This window comes from Hypanus sabinus, chromosome 9 (assembly GCF_030144855.1).
Source record: "Hypanus sabinus isolate sHypSab1 chromosome 9, sHypSab1.hap1, whole genome shotgun sequence".
Taxonomy (NCBI): Eukaryota; Metazoa; Chordata; class Chondrichthyes; order Myliobatiformes; family Dasyatidae; genus Hypanus; species Hypanus sabinus.
The window spans coordinates 150,124,074-150,150,033 of NC_082714.1; the positions used below are offsets into that span (position 1 = coordinate 150,124,074).

Consider the following 25,960-nt stretch of genomic DNA (forward strand, 5'->3'; position numbering starts at 1 on the left):
AAATCAATCTTGAATGTTGAGAATTCTTTGTCAATTCTCCAAACATTTTGAGATATTCAGACTAATGCCTTCTGTGCATTTAGGTATTAGCTGAAAAATGTACTGATTCTAAGCAGGGGATATAGTGGAAACATATGGCATAAGATTTCACAATCCATTGATTATTGAAAGATGGGTGAAATATGGTGAATTTTACCTGTAATGAATTTCTTATTGCATTGAATCAAAACTCATTATTTATAATACGATACTTTTATTAAATTTTGGATTCATTGAAGAGAATAAACAAGGGTGGCATCGTCGCACAGCAATTAGTGTATGTAATGCTATTACAAGACCAGCGACCCAAGTTCAATTCCACTGCTATCTGTAAGGAGTTTGTACATTCTACCTGTGACCACATGAGTGTCCTCCAAGTGCTCCAGTTTCCTCCCACCTTCCAAAAACATATGAGTTAGTATGTTAATTGGCCAGCATGGGATTGTTGGAGTGGAAGGGTCAGCTATTGTGCTGTATCTCTAAATAAAAATTAAAAACAAATAAAAAACAAAAACAAAAAATAAGACTAATTATTGTGATATTCTTTTGCTGACACTACTTACTGAATTTAAATGAACCACTGTTGGCCTAGCCCAGCCCCGCCCCATAGACTGGAGCTTATGTAGATGGTACATCCCTTCTCCTCCTCCTTCTCCCTGTCTTTCTTTCTCTCTCCCTCATTTTCCTTTCAGACCCTCACTCAGACCCACCCTCTCTCCTCTTCCAAATCATTCCCTCCCTCTCCACCTCCCATTCAGCCCCTCGATCTCTGCCTTCCTTCCTCCCTGTCTTCCTTCTTCCCACTCACATGCTACCCCTCTCAGCACCTCCCTCCCATTTTATTCCCCTTTGCCTCCCACATACTCTCCCCACCTAACTCTTGCTACCCCCTCTCACTGTGCCTCCTCCCTGTCTCCCCACCTCTCACTGACTCGCCCTCTCTCAACCTCCCACTGCCTTTCCATCTCTCATCCTCCCCCATTGCTCCACATCCTGCTCCCTCCCTGCATAGCACCACCTCCCACTCCCTACCCCTTCTCTACCTCCTGCTCCCTCCCTCTCTACCTCCAACTCACTATCCCTCCCTTCCCCTCTCTCAATCTCCTACTGCCTCTCCTCTCAACCTCCTTCCGCTCTCCACCTCCCATTCACTACCTCCTTTTCTCTTCCCACTTCCTACTCACTCACATTCCTCCCCACCACTCACTCCCCCATCGCAACCCCAACTCACTCCCTCCTTCCATCCCCACTCACACCCTACTTTCGCCCCACTCCCTCCCTCCACCTCCCACTGCCCCCCTTTCTCCACCTCTCACCCTCTGCCCCATTCACTCCCTCCCATTCCAGCCTTCTCCCCTTCACCCCATGCTAGCATCCTCCCCCACCTTCCTTGCTCCCCAGTCCAGCCACCCACCTCATTTCAGCGCACTCACCACCCACTTCCATTCCACCTTCCCCTATTACCCTCCCACCCCTTTCCCCTCCACCTCCTCCACTTTTCCCAATCCCCCATTCCAGCCACCCACCTCATTTCAGCACACTCACCACCCACTTCCATTCCACCCCCTTTCCCCTCCCCTCCCACCCCTTCCCTACCACTACCCCCTTATCCCATCCCTCCCCTACCACTTCCCCTTCCCCCTCCCTCCCCCACCCCACCCCCTTTCCTCTCCCTCACCACCCCACCCCCTTTCCTCTCCCTCACCACCCCACCCCCTCCTCCACCCACTTCCCCATCCCACCCCTAACCCTTTCCCCCCACCCTTACCCCATCCCACCTCTAACCCCTTTCCCCCACCCTTACCCCATCCCACCCCTAACCTCTTTCCTCCACCCCTACCCCCTTTTCCCCACCCCTACCCCCTTTTCCCTTCCTTCACCCCCTTTTCCTCTACCCCCTTTCCCCTCCACCCCCTTTCCCCTCCACCCCTTCTTTCCCTCTGGACTACAATGCCCAGCCGGCATCGCGAGTGGCGTCGTCTCTCTCCCCCCCGAGCATGCGCACTGTGCCTGCCCTCCGTGGGAGTGTTCAAAATTTAAATAAACAAGGAGCAACATGGCGGCGCTTTGGCTCGGCTTTTTTCGGCAAACGAAGGTCAGGATATTGGAAGGTTTCTTCGATTAACAGTCCGTGCCGGTAAGTTGGCGCCAAGGCCGCGTGGCCGGGGTGGGGTGGCGCGAGCGTCGGGAATCTCGACCCTCCCCCCGTCCCTCAGATCTTGCTCTTTGTGGAGGAGCTGCTGTTGCTGCTTCTTTCCCGCCCCTCCATCCCCTCACCCCGCCCGGCCCGCGTCTGTCTCTATTTCATCCTTCCCTCCACCCTTCTCCCGGTCTGCGTGGCCCCCTCCCTGCACGCTAACCTGTTACCAAGGGGCCGGCCGAGGGCAATGGGCCTGCCACCCCCCTCGCCCCTTGTTGAAGGTCGCTGATCCGGCCGAGACCGGCGTCTTTTTTTTTACCCCCTTGTGGGGAGAGAGGGGTGAGCAAATTGAATCGTTCTATCTTAGATTAAAATTTCAACCAAAAAGGATCTTGGTTCGGGACAACTTAATTACTGAGACTGAACTTGGGAGTGTGAGCCCACCCCCTGTCCTCGCCCATTGGCTTCTTCACCCTTGCCTGCCCGTCTCTGCTCGCCTTCTCATTGGTGGCCATCAACTGGTCGCCATAGCATTTCCCCCCGTCACGTTGCTTTGGGCAAAGACGGGGTTTGGGAGGGATTTTAATTACAGTTTCAGTGTGAATTTTAAATGCTGCTTCTACGTTGCATTGAAACTGCAATAACAACCAAAAAAAAAGCGCATAATACCTCCTAGGTTATTTTGCTTGTCTGCAGTCGTGAAGACGGTAAGGCAGTAAGACTCGTGCGATCGTACCCAAAATGACTCGCGTTTATGACAGCCAGGGAGGAAAAAGGGAACCATGCAGACAAAAGCGTTAAACAAAGATTATATTTTATCCTCACGTTAAACTAACACGAGAATTAAGATGTGCTTTGGGCTGCACAAAGCATAGAAATTGCCATGTTGAGATAGGTAGAGATGTTGGGAGATGGCAGCCCTTTTTGGGTAACCTAGATGAGCTGGTAGGTACAAATTGTTTTAAAAATGCATAGAGATTTAAAATATCAGCACTAATCAGCTAGATGTACTCAGAAAGTGTTTCTGGTGAAGCTTTTAATAGCCAAGAAAGAAATCATGATATGACGATACTTCAACAGGGGCATTTATTATGAAGAAATAAGGACGATGTTGGTCTCGGAGCGCAGTCTTGTCCACATTTGCCCCAGATTGTTGTATAAATCTGTTAGATTGCATCATGTTTTTGATCACTGTATTTTGACACTGATATGCCACAAGCAATCCTATTCTGCCCTGACTGAGGCTGCTCTTCCTGGAACAGACCAGGAATTGAACTTCATGTGTTCCTAAATGCAAGTGACCATGTATCCATTGCCGAAACAGGAAGTCAGATGTGGTGCACACACATGTAGTTTAATGAATGGAGTCAAAAATATAATTTCTGTTTTTACTAAACTCTTATTTGTCAAAGTAGATTGGATAGAGTCTTGTTTTCTTTTGCTTACTGCTTGGTATTTCTATATTTCTCTGTGTACGAGGATGGTCCTTCTGGTTTCCTTGCAATGAAAGAATCAATGATCTTGAGTTACCTATGTTAAGGAATTAAGATGTAAGTATTTAGAAGAAGAATATTTACAGTCAGGGCTGAAGTGTCCACAAAAATTGCATTTTGTAATCGCTACGAATTACCCCTATTATTTTGTATGTTTAGAATATTAACATGTTGCAACAAATTGAAGTAATTATGAAATGTCTCTGCTAACAGGAGAAACATTTTGCATTACCTGAAGTATATGTTAATTTTGAGTGAAATGTTACAAAAGTCTTGAAGCTTAACTATCCCATTTATGCTTTTTGTAATTTTTAAATAAAGTTCTGATAATAACATTGGATGGATTAATTTGTAGTTCCTGGCAGATGTTGATTTGATTCCTATTCAAAAAAATAAAACTGCTGATAATACCTGCATTTTGAGCATTAGGAAAGCACAGCATTGTTTGTTGAGCAGGATAATTCAACGTGACATCTCCTTGATGGCTTGCTTCTAATTGTGGATTTGCAGACAGCAGTAGGATAGGCTCTTGTGAGTCTGGTCACAGTGGGTTGAGGGACTTATACTATTGGCTTACTCGCTGATGGCATTTGTAAGCCGTTATCATTGGTTGTCTGTTGAGACCCTGTTGATCGACAGCTGCTAAAGTACTGGTGGCTATGACATCTACATCTTGTTTAGATGCTGCTATTGGCAGGCCTGTTAGAACAGCCTGTAGGTAGTTTTCTAAGCTGTATATTTCTGGAGTGTACAGTGTTTATTTGTACAATGTTCTGGTGAAAATACTGACCAGGTTTGACCAGCTTTTTTAAAAAGGTACTTATGGAACCTAATACAATTTCCTTTGTTCCTTTAATATTATGAAGTGAGGAGACAGGTACAGAAAGCTGCAGATTTAGATGCAGATGAGTACTCTTATAGACTTGTTGTGAATGCTTGTGAAATCTGCATGCCAATAAGTACCAAAACTTGTGTTGCAATACATGCCTGACGTTAATTGGAACCAGTTGCCTCCCTTTCCACAGGACTCATTCTGACTTTCCAAAGCTGAAAAATATTATGCTGTTACATTATTTTAACGTCTGAAGGGGAACACATAACTTTATTTCCATGTTTTGAGGCATTGGTGAATTTATTAAAATGTCAGGATAAAACTATAAAATGGCTTTATTTGAATTTTTGTTCTTATTGCTGTGATGAGACTGCAAGTGGGTTGTGAGTGTGTTTTAATGGTGACTGCTAAAATTTTTGCGGGAGTTCATCCAGGACTGGGTTAGCATTGTGCTTTACTTCAAACAGCTGGCAGTTATTTGTGTGCTAGTTAAGTAGGTGGATGCTAGATTTTCCTGTTCAGTAGAACCACTGACTGCCTGCACACAATTGTTATATCGGGCTGTAACAGTAAAGGATGTTGTTATAGCAACAGCATTAGGTGACCTCGCAAAGTATTAAATTTGACTGCATTTACAATCAGATGGTTATGGAAAACTAGCACTGTTACAATATCTGCAGCCACCTGGATGCTGGAGAATTATTATTGATGATTACTATATTTCCATTTTCTTTCAGATATAGGGAAAGGATTGTCCTATCTTGATATAGGATAGGATGTTCACATCAGTGAATATTAACATCTTGTGGGCTTGTTTCCTGATGTCAATTGGAAAATCAAGGGGTACTTTTAATTAACAATACAGCATTGATGACATATGTGCCTTTAGAATATTTTTTATTATTTTTATCTTGGCTCAAAGCAGAGTTAGTAAAAGTTAATGGTTATCATGTGATTTGAATGTTAGTTTTAGTTTTCATGCATTTCTTGCTATGCCAAAAATATGTATTTTGACCTTTAGAAACATTAGCATTTAACCAAAGAAATGGATCCGGGGTTTAATTTGTTAGGCTGTTGTAGTATTTAGTTATGTTATCATTATATTTATTCCAGTGTTAAGCATTTGGTAAATATTAATTCTCTCCTCAGCCCCATTTTGTAAACTACTTTCTCATGTCTCTGTATTCAGGCTGCTTCACACATGTGCAGTGTTCCTGCCATTTAAACTTATCACCAGTCTGTGAAATGGTTGTCTTAGTATAACAGATTATGCACGAGTTTAGCAGTTTCTTTGGTGTTATAGCAGATACAGAAAGAAATTTATTTTACTGGGCAATTCATCTGAACCGTATAATGTGCATACACGGCAAATATATTTTATTGGTCTGTTTTGCACAAATGTTTAATCACATTTTATGTACAGTAATAGTTTTCAAAGTTTGTTTGCCCTGATACTTGTGACACTTTGAAAGGACATGTGATGCATGCTTTTTCAATCTGCTTACATATTGCTGGGAATTTGAATTTGGTGCAATGTTCACACAAGATTTAAAATGTACTCAAAACATTACTCTGGTTTTACATAGTAGGTAATTTGAGCACCTATACATTATTTATGTGGTCTTATTAAGAAAATGATAACAAACTTCATAGTTATTTGAAACAAAGGCTGTTGGTTGAAAACTCTTTAGAATTACAGAATTTGTACAATGAAGCCTTTCAACCCATTTTCTGTTGCTGGTAGTTTTGATGGAGCCACCCAATTCTTTTACCATATCGAATGTTTTCTTTTCAGATATATACCCGATACTTCTAAGTTTTTAACGAATCTAATTTCATAATCTCTGCAAGTAACTTATTCAAGATTCTAATAGCTAGCTTGCAATCATTTTTTAAAGAGATACTTTTTCCTTCTCTATTCAAATTGAAAGGTAATGTTACAGCTATATAGGACCCCAGTCAGACCCCACTTGGACTACTGTGCTCAGTTCTGGTTGCCTCAGTACAGGAAAAAATGTGGAAACCCATAGAAAGGGTGCAGAGAAGACATACAAAGAGGTTGCCTGGATTGGGGGGCATGCCTTATGAGAATAGATTGAGTGAACTTGGCCTTTTTTCCTTGGAGCGAAGGAGGATGAGAGATGACCTGATAGAGGTGTACAAGATGATGAGAGGCATTGATTGTGTGGATAGTCAGAGGCTTTTTCCCAGGGCACTATTTTAAGGTACTTGGAAGTAGGTACAGAGAAGATGTCAGGGGTAAGATTTTTATGCAGAGAGTGGTGAGTGTGTGGAATGGTCTGCCGGTGACAGTGGTGGAGATAGGGTCTTTTAGGAGACTTCTGGATAGGTACATGGAGCTCAGAAAAATAGAGGGCTATGGATAACCCTAGTTAATTTCTAAGGTAGGGACATGTTCGGGACAGCTTTGTGGGCCAAAGGGCCTATATTGTGCTGTAGGTTTTCTATGTTTCTAATTTCTGTTGGAGCTTTTGTTAAATGCAAATGTAATGAAAAAATACCCAGTTGTGTATTTTTCTAAGATGGTATATAGCATGTTTCGGATATGCTTACATCAATATTAATTCTAATCTCCAGTTCAAAATCTGATTTTTCATAGACTCTTAGAATTTTCAACCCAGAATCAAACAACTTCAATGTATCTGCTTATCGGTTAACTTTAGATTGAAATTGAATGTACTGAGGGAGCAAATCATATACTTGAGTTTTGTATATTTTCTTTCCATTCATTTTCCTGATCAAAGGGATGCATCCTCAGGCTGTAGCTAATTTAGTTTCATGACTTCATATGTAGCAAAAACTTAGTTTTCTTGATAACTTATTTCCAAAATAAACAATGCTTTCAAATTTGGGAGATCATGTTACATGCTGAGCTTAAGCTATTGAGGTTCAAAAAATTAATGTGAATTATGCATATATTTTTGGTGATGTGTTCAAATATGTCAGTCAGTGAAGAAGGTAAAATTGTTTTAATTTTTTTTGTACATAGTCGGGCCTCTTGTAGACAGTGAAACATCAACTAAGACTAAATACTGTGCTGCAAAAGAATTGAATCTTACTTTGTAGACAAAGATCCAGAAAATGCAGATTATGGACTTGGTTATCTTGCTTTAGATCAGACAATGAGCTGCACGCTGATGTTGGATATGTAGTTATTTTGTCAGTGTTCGAGCTTCCATAGGTCATTGTAGGGCTTGTTGAACAAATATTTAATCTACTTAGCTGTGTAAATAGTTGACAGTGTAAAGAAAATTGCGCAAATGCGCCGGTTCAGCAAAATTGGGGTTTGACATGTGTGATGGGACTGATGCCTATTTTAAAAAAAATACAAGAGGGTATCCTCTGCGGCAGAAACTACTAAATGATTTAAGCTGCTATTAGCCAAATGGCTAAAAGCAATTTAATTCCTTTCTGCTGATTATCAGTCCCCTATTAGGCTCATGATTATTGTTCTGTATTCTTTGAACATTATTTTTTTTGAAAAGGAGCAAAATGAGAACTTGAAGTTCAAAAAAAAGGTCTCATTTTGGAGAAACTATTTACAATATGGCAGGGACAAATTTTTCTATTCAAAGGAACATTTCATACAGGAAACTTTAATCTTCTCTCCCCTCTTTACTCTAGCTCCCTCCACCTAATGAGTGTATTTAATATTTTGCGGTTGGCTTGGATGTAAGTGGTGCTTGATGATGGGCCCCAGAAATAGTTTGTTTCATTTCCTGGTAACATGTATCCAATCTGTACAAAACATTTAGTACAGGAAAACCCATTTATTCCTGTGCATGACTTTGGAGCCTTGCTAGCAGTTTGTTGTTTTTTTTTCTGAATGGCTTTCTTCAGTCCTGCTCAAATGCTGTAGTATTGGTGTTTCCAGAAAGTGATTTTATGTTCTATTTGTTGTCCACAACTACTACTGACCAAAACTACTACTTAATTCTGATGTCATAATATCTGAATAACAAAAGTACTGTGGTGATGCATCCATCTTCTGATACATCTGAATGATAAATAAAGCTGCCTTGGAATGGGTTGTTGGCATGATGGCGCTCTCTGTGTAGTGCAAAGAAACACTAGAATTGAATCGAGCTGCTAAATGGAACTAAAAAATATTGTTCTGGATTCTTTGATAAAACACAATGAACGTTCTTTTCTAATGTTCCTTTCTTCATGCAGTAACTTTCTAAGGTTATGTACAAGCTGCATATTGGAAGCCTATTACATTTCATATCATGAATACGCTGCATTGAGATCATGCTTAGGATTTTCCTTCATTTTTCCTTTAAAAGTTTGCTTCCAACTTTTATAAGCAACACACACAAAATGCTGGAGGAACTTAGCAGACCAGGCTGCATCTATGGCAAAGAATACACTTAATATTTTGGGTCTAGACCATTCAGCAGGGCTGGAGGAAAAAAAGATGAGGAGTCTGGGTTAGAAGGTGGTGGAGGAGGAGTGGAAGAAACACAAGGTGATAGGTGAAACTGGGAGGGAGAGAGGGGTGAAGTAAAGATCTAGGAAGTTGATTGGTGAAAGATACAGGACTGGAAAATGGGGAGTCTGATAGGAGAGGACAGAAGGCCATGAAAGAAAGATAAACGGTGAGGAGCACCAGAGGGAAGTGATGGGCAAGCAAGGAGATGTGGTGAGAGAGGGAAAAAGGGATGGGGAATAGAGAAGGGGTGGGGGGACATTACCAGAAGTTCGAGAAATCGATGTTTGTGCCATCTGGTTGGAGCCTACCTAGGTGGAACATAAGGTGTTGCTTCTTCAAATGGAGTGTGGTCATGGATGGACATATGGGAATGGGAAGTGGGAGTAACATGGGTGGCCACTGGGAGATACTGCTTTTTCTGGTGGACAGAGTATAGGTGCTTGGCGAAGTGGTCTCCCAATCTACATTGGGTCTCACCAATATATAAGAGGCCACACTGGGAGCATCAGATACAATAGATTTCCCCAACATACTCAGATGAAGTGTCGCCTCACTTGGAAGTGCTGTTTGGGGCCCTGAATGGTAGTGAGGGAGGAGGTGTAGGGGCAGGTGTAGCACTTGTTCCGCTTGCAAGGATAAGTGCCAGGAGAGAGATCAGTGGGGAGAAATGAATGGACAAGGGAGTTGCATGGTGCGAAGCAGGAAGGCGGGGGGGGGGTGGGGGGGAGGCATGCTTGGTGGTGGAGTCCCATTGGAGATGGCCGAAATTACAGAGAAGTATGAGCTGGATGTGGAGGCTGGTGTGGTGGTAGCTGAGCACAAGAGGAATCCTATCCCTGGTGGGGTGGTGGTAGGATGGGGTGAGTGTAGACACGAAATGGAAGAGATGCAGTTGAGGGCAGTGTTGATGGTGGAGGAAGGGAAGCCCCTTTCTTTAAAGAAGGAGGACATCTTCTTTGTTCTGAAATGAGAAACCTCATCCTGAGAGCAGATGGGTGGAGATGGAGGAATTGAAAGAAGGGGATGGCATTTTTATAAGTAACAGAGCGGAGCAAGATATAGTCCAGGTAGCTGTGAGAGTCAAGGGGGTTTATAATAGACATCACTGTATAAGCTGTCTCCAGAAATAGACAGATCGAGAAAAGGGAGGGAGGAGTCAGAAATGGACCAGGTAAATTTGAGGGCAGGATGGAAGTTGGAGGCAAAGTTGATGATTTTGATGAGCTTGCATGGGTACAGGAAGCAGCACCATCATTGTAGCGTAGGAAAAGTTGGGGAGTGACACTATTGTATGTTTGGAATGTAGACTGTTGTCCATAACCGACAAAAAGACAGGCAGAGCTGGGACCCATGTGAGTACTCATAGCTATACCTTTTGTTTGAAGGGAGTGGGAGGAGCCAAAGGGGAAATTATTTAAGTGAGAACATGTTTTGCTGGATGGAAGAGTGTTGCTAGAGGGGAAATGGTTGGGTCTGGCATCCAGAAAGAAATAGGGAGCTTTGAGGCCTTTCTGGTGGGGGATGGAGGTGTATAGGTGTTGGACATCCATGGTGAAAATAAGATGCCCAGGCCAGGGACCATGAAATCATTGATAAGATCAAGAACATGTGAAGTGTCATGGATATAGGTAGGAAAGGACTGAACCAGGAGTGATAAAACAGTTGAGGTATGCTGATATGAATTCAGTAAGGTAGGAACAAGTTGAAACAATGGGTCTACCTGGACAGGCTGGTTTGTGGATCTTCGGTAGGAGGTAGGAACAGGATGTGCGGGGTGAGGGAACGATGAGGCTGGTGGCAGTGGATGGGAGATCCCCAGAGCTAATAAGATTGATGATGGTGTGGGAGACAATAGCCTAGTGTGCCATGGTGGGATCCTGTTCAACGGGTAAATAAGTGGAGGTGCCTGACAGTTGTTGCTGGGCCTCAGCAAGGTTGAGGTCAGTCCACCAGACCACTATAGCACCCCCCTTATCTGCAGGTTTGATGATGAGGTTAGGATTGGTGTGGAGTGAGTGGAGAGCAGTGTATTTGGAAGGAGTGAGGTTGGAGTTGGAAAGAGGATGGTGAAGTTGAGACAGTTGATGTCTCGTTGGCAGTTGGCAATGAATAGATCCAAAGCAGAAGACCAGGGTGGGGTGTCCAGGAAGAGGAGAAGGGTTGAAGTCAGGAGAAGAGGTCATCATTGAAGAAGTAGATGCAGAACCAGAGGTGGTGGAAGAGTATGTTGTGGCTGCAGAACTCAGAGGTATGGGCATATAGGGACAAAGGTGAGGCCTTTACTGAGGTTTAAATGTTCTGTCTCAGAGAGGGGATGGTGAAGACATGGATGGGAGCTGGGATCAGAGGGAGGTGGGGAATGGGGTTTGATAGCGTCAGTGGAGAGGGGAGGGTTGGAGTGGTCAGGGAAGGTGGTTGAGTGACAGATGGAGTGCCTGAGGGCCCAAGATCTGGCAGTGGGACCTGGGAGATAAGGGACTGCGGAGTGGTGGTGGGGGAAGGGGAGATGGGGGTTCTGGCAGCAACACATGAAGACCATGCCTGGAGGTGCTGTTGGTCAGAGCTGGAATTGGTGGGTGATGAGAGCTGTGACCAGAGGTGGGAAGGGGGTTGGTGGTGTTGGTGGAGAGGAGAAGGTTGCCGTGTTTGATGGCCCAAGAGCTGGCGGTAAGACCTGAGGGGCACGGGATTGTGTATTGGTGGTGGGTGAAGGCACAGGATTGCGGAGCGGTCGTGGAGGAAGGTGCGGGATTGCGGAGCGGTCGTGAGGGTACCCCTGCTGCCGACTCTGCCTTGACCAACAGCATCTTCAGGCTGGGGCTTCATGTGCTGCTGCTGGAATCGCCGTCTCCCTTTTCCCCACTACCACTCCACAATTCCTTGCCCCTCAGGTCCCACCACTAGCTCTTCCCCACTCCCCTTTTCATCTATCACCTTGCGTTTCTTGTTCCTCTTCCCCACCTTCTAGCTCGGATTCCTCATTCTTTTTTACTCCAGTCTTGCTGAAAGGTCTTTGTCTGAAAAGTCGATTGTACTGTACCCATTTTTCCCCCATCGATGCTGCCTGGCCTGCTGAGTTCTTCCAGCTTTTTTTGGATTTCCAGCATTTCAGATTGTCTCTTGTTTGTGTTCCAACCTTTCTATATTTTTCCCCATGATCAACTCTAAGTCTCCCTGTATCCTACTCCCTGTTTTTCCAAAAAGTTTATCTGCCAAGCACAGAAGCTCTTAACTTTATCTTTCTATCATAGATACTTGTTTATTACAATCTTCCTTGGTAGCTAGAACAATCTACATTTTTACTGCTTGATGTCATATTTTGTGTTGATAATGCTGCAAGATGACTGGAATTGAAGAATAGTATGGTCATGATCAATTGCTTATGGTACATCACATTTTGAACTATAATTGGGCCTTCCATTGTAACTAACTTCTGAGAGATTCACGTTTAGTTTCTTTAAATTACTGGGAGGTTGCGGTAATTTGGTTTTGTATTTTGTATGTTCTTTGTAAAGCTTTTAAGTTGAGTTTGGATAGAAAAACAGTTTCTTCTATGAAAGCAACGTGTCAGAAGCCCCCCCCCCTCTTCCCCCCCCTCCCAGATCAGGCAACATCAGTGGAAAGAGAAAGTTATATTTCATGTTGAAGACTTTGCCAGAACTGGAAAGCTTTTTTTTAAAAAAAAAAGTAACTTTAAGTTGCAGGAAGAGTGAGGGACAGATAGACTGGATACCACTGATATGGAGCAGTAGAATTGCCCTGTTGATGAGCTGCATAAGGGGTCATCCAGCTGATGGGTTGATGAGGGCAAAAGGAAGTAAAAGACTGTGAAATGCAAAGTTGGTTGGAAATATTGTGTGGGTCATGCTCAAAGTTAAAAGTAAAATTTATTATTGAGCATATAGATGTCACCACATACAATCCTGAGATTCTTTTTCTGCGGGCATAATTAGCAAGTCTAAGGAACAGTAACTGAAAAGAGGATGGATGGACAACAAACTGCAAGTGCAAATATAAATAATGAGCATGAAATAACAAGATAAAGTCCTTGGAAGTGAGACCATTGGTTGTGGAACACCAGAAGTAGAATGTTCAAGAGCCTGGTTGTTGAGGGGTAGAAACTATTCTTGAACCTGGTGGTGTGAGTCTTGAAGCACTTGTACCTTCTACCTGATGGCAGCAGTGAGAAAAGAGCATGGCCTGGGTGGTGAAAATCTTTGATGATGAATGCTGCTTTTCTATTGCAACGTTTCGTGTAGATGTTCTCAATGGTTGGGAGGGTTTTACCAATGATGTACTGGGCCAAATCCACTTCCTTTTGTAGGATTTTCTGCTCAATGCCTTTGATGTTCCCACACCAGGCAGTAATGAAGCCAGTGACCAAGGAACTGATGTAGACTTCTGGAGAGGGTCAGTAACTTTAAATTCCTGGGTGTCACTATCTCTGATGACCTATCCTGGACCCACATTATAAAGATAATTACAAGAAAGCATGACACTCATATAGAAGTTTGCCAGGGTTTTTGATAACATGCTGAATCTTTGCAGATTCCTGAGGAAGTAGAGGAAGCTGTCATGCTTTTTTGTAATTATCTTTATAATGTAGGTCCAGGATAGGTCATCAGAGATAGTGACACCCAGGAATTTAAAGTTACTGACCCTCTCCTGGTTTACATCAGTTCCTTGGTCTTATTGACATTGAGTGAGATGTTGTTGTCTTGACACGACTCAGCCAAATTTTCGGTCTCCGTCTTGTATACTGATTCATTACCGCCTTTGATATAGCCCACGAAAGTGGTGTCATCAGCAAACTTGAATATATGTACTTCACCACACGGTCATAAGTGTAAAGTGAGTAGAGCAGGAGGCTAAGCACACATCCCTGTGGGGTGTGCTGATGGAAATTGTGGAGGGGATATCTTTGCTAATGTGAACTGATAGAGAAAATAACACATTTCTCTTGAACTAATCAATTGGGCATTTTGATTTGAAATATTCTAATTTAGAGGTAAATCAAGGTAAAATATTGTGTAGAATGAAAGCAAAATAAATTGAAGCTAGGAAAAGATGGGGTTGGGAGTAATGAAGAAATCTGAATATAAAAATTAAATTCGGTGCAGATGCATTACTTGTGAAAACTATCAGGGCTAAAGATACTGGATGTTGGCAGTTTATCATGTTTTAAATTGCTCTTTAATATGTAAGCCCAGATTTGTGTTCTGGGGCTAACAGGTGGCTCAGCAATTCAGTCTCCATGTCCTTCGTTATTTGAACATTGAATTTGTTGGTGAAAGTTCACTGCAGCAGAGCTTTTGAAAGGACCAGGTATGTCTGAGCACGTGTTTTGTTTGGAATATACCATCTGTATCTGGATGTATAATGATTCTGATAAATTACTCCATTGAAGATTATCAGATTTCAAAAGAAAGGCTGATTCACCTGATGATACAACCATTTTTATGGTAAAGATTGAATCATTTTCCATATCTCTGAAGTACTATCTTCTGAATTGTCTGGTTACCTATCAGACTTAAGGAGAAAAACAGATTTTATTAAGTGGCGCATATGAGAGTGAGGCACGCTCTGTGTAGAGTCCCAATTGCCAATATTGTGTTATTTTCTCTTTGCAAATGAAGTGCTGATTCTAACTTTTCAGGTAAAAATGTGTTGAGCAATTTTATGTAACTTACAATGCTGGATTTTTAGGGAAGTACATTAATATTTTGAAATGCATTGCTATGCATTCATGTGTTATTTTGTCTTTCAGTTTAATGTATTTGTAAAATTTGGAAGGAATTTATTTGAATGTTACTAATAGTAATGGAGAAATTTTAATTTTTTTTGTATATGGGAGTGTGAGGTTTGTTTGGAAGCTGTAAAGGCAGTTTTATTGCATCTGTTTGGGGATAGTTTCATCTGCTGGAGAACGTATTTTTGTAAGTACTGTAAACTTGGGCCATTAGCAGCAGCATCCTACTTATTGCGAATATTTCAGGATAGTTTGTTAGAAATAATACTGTAAAACCTTTTATCTGTAGGGTTAAGAGAATCTGCTTGATTTACGAATTCTCAGGCTGCTGTTGTAAATGTAATTTAATAAGCTTCTTGCATTAACCTGATGTACAATAAGAACAGCAGGTCTCTATACTTCAGAGTTACTTGTGGCCCAGTTGGGATTTTGCGAATGTTTGTTAACTCTAAATGTTTGTTACTTTCACACCCCCCCCCCCCCCAAACTTTCTTCAACTTCTCAAATTGGTCTGCTGACCTTCATTATTCTTCCATGCCTTTGACTTGTACTGTATTTTTAAACATTAATTTCTGTGACAAATTGCTTGTGATCAATAACTTCTGAAAATGTAAGAGATTTTAGATATTAGAATCTGTAATGAAAAAACAAGCAAACTCCCAGAGGAACTTTGGTCAAGCAATTCTGCAAGAGGAAAGAATTGTCTTTTTATACAACCTTTCCCTCTACACACAGTTCTGATGTAGGGTCTGGATCCAAAATGTCAATTATTTATTTTCCTCCATCGATCCTGTTGGACTTGCAGGATTTTTCCAGCAGTTATTTTAACCCTGGTATGAACAAATTGTGTTGGTTGTAAAATTAGCCTCTCAAAAATTCAAAACATCAGCAGGTCTTTTTATCCATGTCCTCTACCAATTTTGCTCTTTCCCACTGCCCTGGGATTTTATGTTGGTGATGGCTTCCACACACCAGGTGATAATTTTTTTTTGTTACAACTTTTGAATGTTATCTTGCTGGCTGTTCTTTCTGGACTGAAATGTGCTTTTATCTTGCTACTTGATTTTAGATTAATTTAAATTTGATTTTCAAATATCATTAAGATAACAGTCATAATTTTGCAAAATTGCCTGTATAACATGTTGTTAAGCTTCTCTGTTCAAAGTAAATTTAGTATTGAAGTACACGTCACCCAGAGATTCATTTTCTTGTGAGCATTCACAAAAAATACAAAAAAAAAGCCACAATAGAATCAACGAAAAACTGCACACACAAGGCAGACATACAACCAATGTGCAAAAGACAAACTACACAAAGTAAGCGTACATACATGTCACCACATACAACCCTGAGATGTATATTTTTGTGGCCCTATTCAGCAAACTGATAGAACAGTTCATTGAAAGAATCAATGAAAGATCAACCAGGAGACAACAAACTGCAAATGCTAATAAAAATAAATAATAAAAAATAATGAGATCATGAAATAACAAGATAAAAAGTCCTTAAAGTTGGGATAATTGGTTGTGGGAACATCTCAATGAATGGGCAAGTGAGTGTAGTTCCTCTTGTCCTCACCTACAACCCCACCAGCCTCTGTGCCCAGCACATAATTCTCTGGAACTTCTACCATCTCCAATGAGATCTCACTACCAAGCACTTCTTTCAGAATCAGGTTTATTAACACTGGCATGTGACATGAAATTTGTTAACTTAGCAGGAGCAGTTCAAATGCAATACATAATCTAGCAGAGAGAGAGAGAAAAAAATAAATAAAATAAAACATAATAAATGAACAAGTAAATCATTTGTATATTGAATAGATTTTTTAATATGCAAAAACAGAAATACTGTATATTTAAAAAAAAGTGAGATAGCGTCCAAGGATTCAATGTCTTTAGGAATCGGATGGCAGAGGTGAAGTAGCTGTTCCTGAATCACTGCATGTGTGCCTTCAGGCTTCTGTATCTCCTACCTGATGGTAACAGTGAGAAAAGGGCATGCCCTGGGTGCTGGAGGTCCTTAATAATGGACGCTGCCTTTCTGAGACATTGCTTCCTGAAGATGTCCTGGGTACTTTGTAGGCTAGTGCCCAGGATGGAGTTGACTAAACTTACAACCTTCTGCAGCTTCTTTTGGTCCTATGCAGTAGTCCCTCCATACCAGGCAGTGCAGCTTGTCAGAATGTTCTCCATGGTACAACTATAGAAGTTTTAGAGTGTATTTGTTGACATGCCCTTGTGATATGGCCCTTGTGGCTAATGGGATCAGGGGGTATGGAGAGAAAGCAGGTACAGGGTTCTGAGTTGGATGATCAGCCATGATCATACTGAATGGCAGTGCAGGCTCGAAGGGCCGAATGGCCTACTCCTGCACCTATTTTCTATGTTTCTATGCCAAATCTCTTCAAACTCTTAATATAGTATAGCTGCTGTCTTGCCTTCTTTATGACTACATCAATATGGTGGGACCAGGTTAAATCCTTGGAAATCTTGACACCAGGAACTTGAAGCTGCTCGCTCTCTCCACTTCTGATCTCTCTATGAGGATTGGTATGTGTTCCTTCGTCTTACAGTTCCTGAAGTCCACAGTCAGATCTTTCATCTTATGTTGAGTGCCATGTTGTTGCTGCGGCACCGTTCCACTAGCTGGCATATCTCACTCCTGTACGCCCTCTCGTCACCACCTGAGATTCTACCAACAATGGTTTTATCATCAGCAAATTTGAGCTCTGCTTAGCCACACAGTCATGTTTTTATCAAGAGTAGAGCATTGGGCCAAGCACACACTCCTGAGGTGTGCCAGGATTGTAGGAATAATGGTATTAAATGCTGAGCTATAGTCAATGCACAGCATCCTGACGTAGATGTTTGTGTTGTCTAGGTTGGAGAGCCATTGAGATTGTGTCTGCTGTTGATCTGTTGTGGCGATAGACAAATTGCAATGGGTCCAGGTCCTTGCTGAGGCAGGAGTTCAGTCTAGTCATACAAAAAGCATTTCATCACTGTCGATGTGAGTTCTACCAGGTGATAGTCATTAAGGCAGCCCACATTATTCTTCTTTGGCACTGGTATATTTTTTGCCGTTTTGAAGCAAGTGGGAGCTTCTGCCCGTTTCTCTTCTCTCCCCCCCACCCCCATTTCACCTCTTTTCTGCTCCCTACTCAACTCCCTTTTCCATCTGTCTCTCCCCCAGCACTTATCCTTGAAATAGAACAAGTGATACACCTGCCCCTACACCTCTTCCCTTACTACCATTCAGTGCTTCCAGGTGAGGCAACACTTCACCTGTGAGTCTATTGGGGTCATATACTGTGTCTGGTGCTCCTGTTGTGGCCTCCTGTACATTGTTGAGACCCAACATGGTGCTCCTCCTCCCTTTTCTTCTCTCTCTTTTACCAAATTCCCAGATTTTAACTACATCCCCCCACCTTCAGGTTTTACCTATCACCTTGTGTTTCTCTCTTCCTACCCCCCACCTTTCAGATCTCTTCCTCAGCTTTTTTTCTCCAGTCCTGCTGAAGGGCTTCATCTCAAAAGGTCAACTGTACGCTATTCCTAGTTGCTGCCTGACCTGCTGAGTTCCTTCAGCATTTTGTGTAACTTTTCTTGAACATGGTGGCACAGGTCCTGAGGCTCTTGTACCTTCTACTTGATGGCAGCAGCGAGAAAAAAAGTATGACTTGGTTGGTGAGGATCTTTGATGATGGAAGCTGCACTGCTATAACAGTATTTCATGCAGATGTGCTCAATGGTTGGGCGGGCTTTACCTGTGGTGTATTGGGCCGAATCCACTACCTTTTTGAAAGATTTTTTTTTCAAAGGCACTGGTATTTTGAAACCAGGCTGTACTGCAGCCAGCCAATACACTTTCCACTACACATAAAATATAATAATAATAAAAAATAAGAAATACTGCCTGCCTGCTCTGCCCCCACCCCCCAATATTTTGCAACTGTAATTTAATAATAAACTATTGTATAAATATTAACATTTCTATCCTGCCCATTACTCCATAGAAGGGTTAATCAGCTTGTAATGAAAGCTGAATAGCTTTTACTAATCTCTTACCAGCAGGAATTCACAATGATCATTGTGTTGTCTCATTAACAGATGGAGCAAAAAGCTTAAGCAGGAGTCCTCGAGCTTGTCATGATAAAAAGACCAGAAGAAATGGCGGTTTTTCAGGAGTGGACTGTCAATTCAACTAATGAATTCAATATGTGTGCCATTTTCTTTTGTGCCACACAGCCTTGTGCATGCTTAATTATACTGAAGGCCTGCAAGAAACAAGTAGTCTGATCAATGTTAAATGTACAGTGATAATGTGAAATGTTAATATATGGAATCCAATAAATGATTGCAAGTTTTTGTAGATTTTTGAATAGCTGACCAAATGCAGGTTGTGAATGCCTGCATCCCTGTCAAAGGGACATTGTTAGTGTAAAAAAGTTGTTTTTTTTTCATGTTCAAATTGCTTTGAAGCACATTGAGCAGTAAGGTTGAAATTACCCTAGAAGAAAACAAAGATTTAAAACTTTTGTTTGAATTTCAGTTTTAAAAGAATAATTTTTGCATTGCTTTGCATTTACATTTTCTAAACTAAAATGGCATTTGTTCTTTCAAACACAGTGATTCTTCGAGGTGAAACAACAGTACCCTTCCTGAGGTATATTTATGTAAATGACTGTAATCTTTACAAAATAGTTCCTGTTATGCTTGGTGTTTAGGATCTGTCAAATGACCTCACCCAATTTACACATCAATTTTGTTAATTTAATAATTTTTTGTTGTAATAATTTACACATGTATATTATATTATGTATAAGTATATTAATACCAATAATTTGGAACCATAGCTTTTGAGTGAACAGTTCAGATTACTTTTAGTTATTCTAAATTTTTAACTGGGGCTACTTACCCCAAGGAATTGGGTAAATGTCTGGTATTAGAGTCGGTCTACTTGGCTAATTTTTGTTTTTAAATCCAGTACAAACTCTTGTTTGGGGGGGGGGGGCATCCAAACACTGTAGATGAAGCTAACATTTATCCAGTTAACTTCTGGCTAACAGTATTGTTTGTCAGCAATGAGGCTCATTATTCTGAGTTTGGACTGTATTTTTTCCTGAATTTGGTAAATATCTTGTTCTTCATTGATCTTATATTAACTACAAAATTTTTAATGCACCTTTCAAAATTTTAAAACCAGCATCTATCCATATTTGAATTTTGCTGTATTGCTAAATTACACTTGATGCTGTAATACCATAAAGATGATTGTCAGAACATCTTCTGAACAAACATCTTTTTAAACATCTAAGTGAAATCACCACTTAGTTGTACAGTATGGTGAAAGTCTCAGAAATGGTGGCTTGTGCATATTCTTGGCTCAGTGCTCAAGCTGCCTATGCTTGCCATTTATTTACATGGTGATTAAATTTGACTAAATCTTGTTTAATAACAGACAATAGATCCTTTGGGGTGAGGTATTTAAAACAGAATTGAATTGCGAAAGTATGTCATGTCGCGCGCACTACACTTCGACCACAAAAGTGATTGGAAAATAGTTTTTGACTACTGTAAAAGCCATGCACCTTATTAAATGTTTTGGATTGCCATCCTGCATCCAAGACATGAATTTGTACTTCTTCCCTCCACAGATTCTGCTGGACACAGTGTTTTGCCAGTGTACTGTTTTAAGTTGCAGATTCCGGCATCATGTTTAAAATAATTAATATTTTAAAGACAAATGAAGAAAATTTAATCAATTCAAAATGTAAATTATTTATTGTGTTCCCTTATCAACTTCTTTACATTTAAGTAGATTGGAAGCTGTTACTATTTTAATCTGGTTTGGCACAAGTTTTGCAGGAGGATTTCCCCACCATTAATTCCAGGTACAGTTGGACAGTGACCAGAAACTTAAAGACTTTTGTATTCACATGCAAGTGTACAACAATTCCAAACCTGGTGGCAGTTATGTGGCAGAATACTGCCAATACTTACTGCAAAAATCTGAGTCAATGTATTGTATTTGTGGAATGGTCAATTCAAGTTGCTGCTCGGTGTAGGCTGACAGTCTGCTCACACAAACCAAATGGTCACTCTTGGGGTATGTCGGTATCATGAGAAATTCAAAGTACAAAATTAGATTGAGATCGAGCATAGGGAAAGGAAGGGAATGGATTTTAGACACTCATTCCATCTGCCCTGATCCTTATTGTTTTGAAATGAACCTTTAATATCAGTTATCCTGCTCCCAGTGCAAAAAGTTTCCATGATGATTTTCTGAATCTGAAATAATAATTAAATTTGTTGTTGTACAACGGTTCTGTGTTTCTCTACTATGAGTCTTTTACAGGCGGACTGGAGTTGATGAAATGTGTGGTTGCTATAGCAATAGACTGCTGAGTGCAGCTTCAAGGTCGGTCAGTTATGACAGTGATCAGTCTGCGCAGTGTGGAGGATTGTAATAGCTGTATTTGAAAGATTACTGGAATGTTTCTGTGCGAGAGACTCTTGTGCAATTGTAAGATTCTGATTGTTGAAAATATTAAATGTTTCCTTTCTTGCTGAGAACTAGGGCCCCAGTTTGCAAAACAACAGAATAGGTGAAAGAGAAAATGGAGAATTCGGACCAAGTACTATATATTGTGTAACATAATTTTTAATATTCAGAATTCAATCTTCCAAGTTGTATTTGACAGTATATGGGAAAAATAAGTCTTGAAATCCTGGAGATGAGTCATATTTACTCTGTTTACTCAGTGGAAGCTGTGTGTGGGTGTGTATATGTGTGTGTGTACATACAGACACACATAGACGGACAGACATCCCTCCTATAAAAAGTATTTGTCTCCTTTGAAACTTGGCATATTTTATTGTTTTACATCACTGAATCACCATGGATTTAATTTGGCTTTTTTGACACTGATCAACAGAAAAAGACTTTTGTTTCAAAGCTTTGAAAACAGATCTCTACAGTGATCTACATTAGTTAAAAAATATAAAACACAGAATAATGATTGCAGGCTTGAAATTCCTTGGTGTCCACAGTTCTGATGATCTCACCTAGTCCCTGAACTCCTCCATCCTGATCAAAAAGGCGCCTTTATTTCCTGTGGAGCATCAAGAAAGCTTACCTCTGTCTCAGGATACCGATGGACTTTTACCGCTGTACCATTGAGAGCATACTCACCAACTGCATCTGAGTGTGGTATGGCAATTGTCCCGTATCGGACCGCAAAGCACTCCAGTGGGTGGTGAAAACTGCCCAGCAGATTATCGGCACTCAATTGCCCACCATTGAGAACATACCATAAACGCTGCCTGGGCAGGGCGAAAAGCATTATCAAGGATGCATCTCACCTTAACCACGGACTTTTTACTCTCCTCCCTTCCAGTAGGCGCTACAGGAGCCTCCGCTCCCACACCAGCAGACTCAGGAAGAGCTTCTTCCCTGAGGCTGTGACCCTGCTGAACCTCACATCACAGCGCTAAGCAGTATTGCACCCATATTGTACTGTCTTAGTACTTTTATATTTGTATGCTGTAGCACTTTTTTTTTGCAGTTATTTTGTAAATAATACTATTCTTTTGCACTTCTGGTTAAATGGTAATTGCATTTCATTGGCTTTGTATCTGTACTCAGCACAATGACGAAGTTCAATCTAAATAAATCTAAGTAAGTAAACACTCCCCTTTGATAGACTCACTAAATCATCACAGGTTTTTGAAGTCATATAATTAGTTACATAGAGATCTGTTTTTGGAGACCCCCTGTGTGCAGTCAAGGTGTTTCAATTGATGGTAGTAAAAATACACCTGTATCTGGAAGGTCTAACTGGTGGTGAGTCAGTATCCTGGTGATAGTACACCATGAAGACAAAAAAACACTCCAACTCCACAAAAAAGTTATTGAAAAGCACAATTCAGGAGATGGATACAAGAAAATTTCCAAGTCACCGTATTTCCCTTGGTGTATAGTTAAGTTGATCATCAAGAAATGGAAAGAATACAGCACAGTTATAAATCTGCCTTGAGCAGACCATCCTCAAAAATTGAATGACTGTGCAAGAAAGGGACTAGTAAGGGAGGCCACTAAGAGACCTGTGACAGCTCTGGAGGAGCTGCAGGTTTTAGTGGCTAAAAGGAGAGATTGCATGTACAACAACTTGCCTCGGTGCTTCACCAGTTGCAATTTGATGAGAGAGGCCACTGTTGGGAAAAAAAAACTCACATTAAATCTTGGCTGATATTTGCCAGAAGGCATGTAGGAGATTGACGTCTGCTGGAAGAAGGTCCTGTGGTCTGATGAAACTAAAATTGAGCTTTTTTGGCTATTAGACTAAACATTATGTTTGGTATAAGCCAAACGCCACTCATGAATAAAAAACACACCATCCCTTCTGAGAAGCATGGTGGTGGCTGCATCACTGCAGCAATCCCTTGAAGGCTTATGAATGTAGAGGGTAAAACGAATGCAGCAAAATACAGGGAAATCCTGGAGGAAGACCTGATGCACTCTGCAAGAGAATTGCAATTTGGGAGAAGATTTGTTTTCCAGCAAGAAAATGACCCCAAGCATACACAGGAATGGCTTTAATAAAGAAAAAACAAAGTTAATGTCCTGGAGTGGTCAAATCAGAATTCAGACCTCAATCCAATTGAGAATTTGTGGCTGAACTTGAAAAGGGCTGTTCAGTCATGATACCCATGGAATCTGACAGAGCTTGAGCAGTTTTGTGATGAAGAATAGGGGAAAATTGCAGTGTATAAATGTACACATAGAGACCTATCCACACAGACTCAAGGCTGTAATTGCTGCCAAAGGTGCATCTACTAAATACTGACTTGAAAGGGGTGATACTTAATGTGATCAATTAAATTGTGTTCTATATTTTAATTGATTTAGATCACATTAGATCATGTAGAGACCTATTTTCACTTTGACACTAAAGATCTTTTTCTGTTGATCAATGTCAAAGTAGTTAAATTTACTGATTTAATGTTGTTAAAACAATAAAACATGAAAACTTTCAAGGGGGAGATGAATACTCTTTATAGGCACTGTATGTAATTGTGTTAAATGTATGTGTTAAAACAAAATGTGTGTTTTGGGCGGCAGCCTTTTGATGATTTGGCAGAATCACATTTTGAGATGCTGACAATTTCAGTTGATCTTTCTAATAATACTTCAGTGTTTTGTTTCATTAATTTGGTTGTATTTTCTTTAACAAATTCTTGTCACATTGTTAATGTCTGCATTTAGGTGGTCTGGATTCAGATTTTTAAAAATCTGAACCTGTGCAACTGGGGTATGATGTGGTTTATAATTCAAGTTGAGAAGTGTTTTGAAGAGTCGTTTGTAGTAACATTTCCATTGATTTTAAAGTTCTTACTAAAAAAAAATTTCCCCAAAACTTACACTGATCAAATTACGAGTTTGTGCCAAGCAGAAGGGTGAAAAGAAGAAAGCTATTGGAAGAAGAGGTGGCAGTCAGACAAGTTTTTAAAAATAAAAATGAGTTGTACTTTGAATGTAATTTACATGATTAGTTAAATTCAAATATTTAGAAAGCTCCAGTAACTACTCCAAAGGAAGAGTTTTTTTTACACATGTTAAATTTTGTTCAGCTGCAAGCATGATTAAATTATAATTACTAATGTACAAGAAGCATTTTTCTGATGCCATAGGTGTACTTACCAGCAATATATCTTCAAAAGATTTTCTGCTGCTTTGAGTTTTTACTGGCAACGCCTTGTGTGAACTGTTGCAACTTGATAAAACTCTTGTACTCTTTTTTTGCTATTTCTTTGCCCAGGGCATTCATAACAATGTAGAGACACATTAGAATCTGGCATTTCATCTGTTATGTTGGGACCCTTGTTATGCAGATACAGCTGATTCCAGTCTGCCCTTTTAGTTCTGGTATGTATATGCATTGATTTTGAACAGCTTTACTAAGCAATAAAGAAAATTCCAATTAAAACTTCAACTATAACAATGAAATGTATACATTTAGAGAAATAGAGATTCAGTTGTATTTAGTCACAGAGTGCTGCAGTGCAGTAACATGCCCTTCAGCCCATCTTGTCCATCCTAAACTGCTATTCTCCCTAACTCTATCAACCTATACCTGAAACCTAGCCGTCCCTCCGTACAACTCCCACAAATGTACTTATCCAAGCCTCTTAAATGTTGAAATCAAACCCGCAAGCATTGTTTCAACTGGCAAGTTGTTCCACACTTGCACTGACCTCTTGAGTGAAGAAGTTCCCCTTAAAAATTTCACATTTCACCGTTAACCTATGACCTCTAGTTCAAGTTTCACTTAACCTCAGTGGAAAAAAGCCTCCTTGTATTTGCCCTGTCTGTACCCCTCATAATTTTCTATGCCTCTTTCAAATCTTCCCTCATTCGCCTATACTCCAATTCAAAGAGGCCCCCAGCAAGGAGTTCCGGAAAAGTTTCTTTCAATCTCGTGTACAGTACTGCATTTATTCATAACAAGTTTTCCTATATTCGACCATAAGACATAGGAGCAAAATTAGGCTATTCAGCCCATTGAGTCTACTGCGCCATTCCATCATGGCTGACCCTGGATCACACACTCAACCCTATATAGCTGCCTTCTCGCCATAACTTTTGATGTCCTGACCAATAAGGGAACTATATAAATTTTCACTTTAAATATACCTGCTGTCTTGGCCTCAATAGCTGTCAGTGGCAGAACATTCCACAGATTCATTACCCTGGCAAAAAAAAATTCTTCCTAAATGGTTGTCCTTCAGTTTTGAGGCTATGCCCTCTAGTTCTGGATGCCCCTACCATCCACTTCATCCCATCCACATCCACCTCATCCAGTCCTTTCAACATTCAGTAGGTTTCAATGAGATCCTCCCCCCACCCACATTCTTCTAAATTCCAGTGAGTACAGGCCCAAAGCTGCCTAATATGTTAACCCCTTCATTCCCAGAATCATCCTCGTGAATCTCCTCTGGACTCTCTCCAATGACAGCACAACCTTTCTGAGATATGGGGCCCAAAACTGTTGACAATACTCCAAGTGCGGCCTGACTAGTGTCTCATAAAGCTCAGCATTATCTCCTTGTTTTCACATTCTGTTTCCTTTGAAATGAATGCCAGCATTGCATTTGCCATCCTTTCCACAGACTGAAACTGTAAATTAACCATCTGGGAGTCTTGCACGAGGACTTCTAAGTCCCTCTGCAGCTTTGATGTTTGAACCTTC

At 40.9% G+C, this 25,960-nt stretch overlaps 1 protein-coding gene across 7 annotated transcripts in view; it reads left to right on the forward strand.

Moving 5' to 3' along the window:
• The first annotated feature begins 2,051 nt into the window (after positions 1-2,051).
• LOC132399903 (nuclear receptor coactivator 3-like) overlaps positions 2,052-25,960 on the forward strand; it is a 226,414-nt gene continuing 202,505 nt past the window's right edge. For 6 of the 7 annotated variants that reach the window (XR_009514133.1, XM_059980802.1, XM_059980812.1 and 3 more), the window contains exon 1: positions 2,052-2,176. The gene's annotated coding sequence lies outside the window, so the exon portion shown is untranslated. Of the gene's footprint in view, positions 2,177-24,617; positions 24,637-25,960 lie in introns of those variants that run through there. The other variant, XM_059980805.1, reaches the window with a different exon arrangement.